The sequence below is a fragment of the Durio zibethinus genome, unplaced genomic scaffold (assembly GCF_047325235.1).
Source record: "Durio zibethinus cultivar Kanyao isolate XHJ-2024 unplaced genomic scaffold, ASM4732523v1 HiC_scaffold_56, whole genome shotgun sequence".
Taxonomy (NCBI): Eukaryota; Viridiplantae; Streptophyta; class Magnoliopsida; order Malvales; family Malvaceae; genus Durio; species Durio zibethinus.
The window spans coordinates 157501-162500 of record NW_028322679.1 but is presented as its reverse complement, the minus strand read 5'-3'; positions in this window follow the sequence as shown (position 1 = coordinate 162500).

Sequence of the window (5000 nt, the reverse complement as noted above, 5' to 3'; positions counted from 1 at the left end):
CCAATGCCATTTTTATGGCTTGTAAATTCATACAATGGTCCCCTAAGCCTTCACGTGAAGTTTCGTTGCAAGATGACTCGTTTTCTATTTTTCACGATTTTCAAAACTTTTTGCGGTTCGTGATTTTTTAGAATTTTTTTAGAAGGAGTTTTGGCCCCAAATTTTGTGGACGTGATCCTTCTATTTTTGTTGGCATGCACAAAAAAATTCAGCTAAAAACTCGAACCGGAGAAGATTTCGCGACCGTTTGAAAAAAGTGTCCCCGTTTCAGACACTTCAACGGCTACTGGCAGCAAACCTGTAAAATCTCAAACGCTCTTTAAGGGGGTGTGAGTTCTCAGAGGTTTGATGAGGGATAGGGGGCCAACACAAGGGCCAAGCACCAGCACCCATCGCACGTCATGTGCGCACACCCCCCCGGCCCCCCTCCCAATCGCCGGAACCCCAATGCCGCCGGTCAGGTTCTCCGGCGGTACTCCGGCGATGCTCCGGCGATGCTGTCCCGAGTGAAAAAAATGCGGCACCAGCACATGCTGGAGCCAAGCATGGGCACCGTGGCTCAAAATCGAACTTCGGCCAAGGCCTCGACCATCAATGGCACATGATGACGCATGGTGATGGCACATGCATCGACCATCATCGGCATAGGCTGCCCTTCCGTACGGGCACTTGCCTCGACCGCCATCGGCACAAGCTGGGCCCTGGTGTGGGTTGTTGCCTCGATCACCAGCGGCACATGCTGAGCCTTGGTGCGGGCGGTTGCCTCGAGCACCATCGGCAGACCCTGGGCCCTGGTGCGGCCGGTTGCCCCGATAACCATCGGCACACGCTGGGCCCTGGAGCGGCCGGTTGCCTCGATCACCATCGGCAAAAGCTGGGCCCTGGTGCGGGCGCTTGCCTCGACCACCATCGGCACACGCTGGGCACTGGTGCGGGCGCTTGCCTCGACCACCATCGGCACACGCTGGGCCCTGGGGCGGGCGGTTGCCTCGATCACCATCGGCACACGCTGGGCCCTGGTGCGGGCGGTTGCCCCCAGCACCATCGGCACACGTTGGGCCCTGGTGCGGGCGCTTGCCTCGACCACCATCGGCACACGCTGGGCCCTTGTGCGGGCGCTTGCCTCGACCACCATCGGCACACGCTGGGCCCTGGTGCGGCCGCTTGCCTCGACCACCATCGGCACACGCTGGGCCCTGGTGCGGGCGCTTGCCTCGACCACCATCGGCACACGCTGGGCCCTGGTGCGGCAGGTTGCCTCGAGCACCATCGGCACACGCTGGGCCCTGGTGCGGTCGGTTGCCTCGAGCACCATCGGCACACGCTGGGCCCTGGTGCGGGCGCTTGCCTCGACCACCATCGGCACACGCTGCGCCCTGGTGCGGCAGGTTCCCTCGACGACCATCGGCACACGCTGGGCCCTGGTGCGGCAGGTTGCCTCGAGCACCATCGGCACACGCTGGGCCCTGGTGCGGTCGGTTGCCTCGATCACCATCGGCACACGCTGGGCCCTGGTGCGGGCGGTTGCCTCGACCACCATCGGCACACGCTGGGCCCTGGTGCGGCAGCTTGCCTCGAGCACCATCGGCACACGCTCGGCCCTGGTGCGGTCGGTTGCCTCGAGCACCATCGGCACACGCTGGGCCCTGCTGCGGCAGGTTGCCTCGACCACCATCGGCAGCCTCGACCACCATCGGCACACGCTGGGCCCTGGTGCGGGCGCTTGCCTCGACCACCATCGGCACACGCTCCGCCCTGGTGCGGCAGGTTGCCTCGACCACCATCGGCACACGCTGGGCCCTGGTGCGGGCGGTTGCCTCGACCACCATCGGCACACGCTGGGCCCTGGTGCGGGCGCTTGCCTCGACCACCATCGGCACACGCTGGGCCCTGGTGCGGCAGGTTGCCTCGAGCACCATCGGCACACGCTGGGCGCTGGTGCGGCAGGTTGCCTCGACCACCATCGGCACACGCTGGGCCCTGGTGCGGGCGCTTGCCTCGAGCACCATCGGCACACGCTCGGCCCTGGTGCGGTCGGTTGCCTCGAGCACCATCGGCACACGCTGGGCCCTGGTGCGGCAGGTTGCCTCGACCACCATCGGCACACGCTGGGCCCTGGTGCGGGCGCTTGCCTCGACCACCATCGGCACACGCTCGGCCCTGGTGCGGTCGGTTGCCTCGAGCACCATCGGCACACGCTGGGCCCTGGTGCGGCAGGTTGCCTCGAGCACCATCGGCACACGCTGGGCCCTGGTGCGGGCGGTTGCCTCGACCACCATCGGCACACGCTGGGCCCTGGTGCGGGCGCTTGCCTCGACCACCATCGGCACACGCTGGGCCCTGGTGCGGGCGCTTGCCTCGAGCACCATCGGCAGACGCTGGGCCCTGGTGCGGCAGGTTGCCTCGAGCACCATCGGCAGACGCTGGGCCCTGGTGCGGCAGGTTGCCTCGAGCACCATCGGCACACGCTGGGCCCTGGTGCGGTCGGTTGCCTCGAGCACCATCGGCACACGCTGGGCGCTGGTGCGGGAACTTGCCTCGACCACCATCGGCACACGCTGGGCCCTGGTGCGGCAGGTTGCCTCGATCACCATCGGCACACGCTGGGCCCTGGTGCGACAGGTTGCCTCGACCACCATCGGCACACTATCGGCCCTGGTGCGGGCGGTTGCCTCGACCACCATCGGCACACGCTGGGCCCTGGTGCGGGCGCTTGCCTCGAGCACCATCGGCACACGCTGGGCCCTGGTGCGGGCTGTTGCCTCGAGCACCATCGGCACACGCTGGGCCCTGGTGGGTTTAGGCACATCTTCAAATTTCTGCCGTGCCAATGCCATTTTTATGGCTTGTAAATTCATACAATGGTCCCCTAAGCCTTCACGTGAAGTTTCGTTGGAAGATGACTCGTTTTCTATTTTTCACGATTTTCGAAACTTTTTGCGGTTCGGGATTTTTTAAAAATTTTTTATAAGGATTTTTGGCCCCAAATTTTGTAGGCATGATCCTTCTATTTTTGTTGGCATGCACAAAAAAATTCAGCTAAAAACTCGAAGTAGAGAAGATTTTGTGACCGTTTGAAAAAAGTGTCCCCATTTCAGACACTTTAACGGCTACTGGTAGCAAACCTGTAAAATCTCAAATGCTCTTTAAGGGGGTGTGAATTCTCAGAGGTTTGATGAGGGATAGGGGGCCAACACAAGGCCAAGTACCAGCACCCATCGCACATCATGTGCGCACACCCCCCCGGCCCCCCTCCCAATCGCCGGAACCCCAATGCCGCCGGTCAGGTTCTCCGGCGGTACTCCGGCGATGCTCCGGCGATGCTCCGGCGATGCTGTCCCGAGTGAAAAAAATGCGGCACCAGCACATGCTGGAGCCAAGCATGGGCACCGTGGCTCAAAATCGAACTTCGGCCAAGGCCTCGACCATCAATGGCACATGATGACGCATGGTGATGGCACATGCATCGACCATCATCGGCATAGGCTGCCCTTCGGTACGGGCACTTGCCTCGACCGCCATCGGCACAAGCTGGGCCCTGGTGTGGGTTGTTGCCTCGATCACAATCGGCACATGCTGAGCCTTGGTGCGGGCGGTTGCCTCGAGCACCATCGGCAGACCCTGGGCCCTGGTGCGGCCGATTGCCCCGATAACCATCGGCACACGCTGGGCCCTGGGGCGGGCGCTTGCCCCCAGCACCATCGGCACACGCTGGGCCCTGGTGCGGGCGCTTGCCCCCAGCACCATCGGCACACGCTGGGCCCTGGTACGGGCGGTTGCCCCGAACACCATCGACACAAGCCGGCCCTTGGTGCGGGCTCCTGGCTCGACCACCATCGGCACACGCTGGGCCCTGGTGCGGGCGGTTGCCTCGAACACCATCGGCACACGCCGGCCCTTGGTGCGGCCGGTTGCCTCGACCACCATCGGCACACGCTCGGCCTTGGTGAGGGCGCTTGCCTCGACCACCATCGGCACACGCTGCGCCCTGGTGCGGGCGCTTGCCTCGACCACCATCGGCACACGCTCGGCCTTGGTGCGGGCGCTTGCCTCGACCACCATCGGCACACGCTGGGCCCTGGTGCGGGCGGTTGCCTCGACCACCATCGGCACACGCTGGGCCCTGGTGCGGGCGGTTGCCTCGACCACCATCGGCACACGCTCGGCCTTGGTGAGGGCGCTTGCCTCGACCACCATCGGCACACGCTGGGCCCTGGTGCGGGCGCTTGCCTCGACCACCATCGGCACACGCTGGGCCCTGGTGCGGGCGGTTGCCTCGACCACCATCGGCACACGCTGGGCCCTGGTGCGGGCGGTTGCCTCGACCACCATCGGCACACGCTGGGCCCTGGTGCGGGCGGTTGCCTCGACCACCATCGGCACACGCCGGGCCCTGGTGCGGGCGGTTGCCTCGAACACCATCGGCACAAGCCGGCCCTTGGTGCGGGCGGTTGCCTCGAGCACCATCGGCACACGCTGGGCCCTGGTGCGGGCGGTTGCCTCGACCACCATCGGCACACGCTGGGCCCTGGTGCGGACGGTTGCCTCGAGCACCATGGGCACACGCTGGCCCTTGGTGCGGGCTCTTGCCTCGACCACCATCAGCAGAAGATTGCCCCTACGTCGAACACCATCGATACATGCCGGGCCTTGGTGTGGGCACATGCCTCGAGCTGGTGCGGGCGGTTGCCTCGACCACCATCGGCTCACGTTGGCCCTTGTTGCGGGCACATGCCTCGACCACCATCGGCACCTGCGCACCCTCGGTGTGGGATTTGCTTGTTTGGAAAAAGTGTCCCCGTTTCAGACATTTTAACGTCTACTGGTAGCATATCTGTAAAATCTCTAATGCTCTTTAGGGGGTGGTGGTCCGGCACCCCCTCTCCCCCCCCCACGGGGGGAGTAGGTGTGCGCGATGGGCCTCCCATTGCGTGCACCCCGGCCAACGTCCCTCGAACGAAATACAGGGCGTGCATGCCTTCCGGCGATTTTTGTCCGGC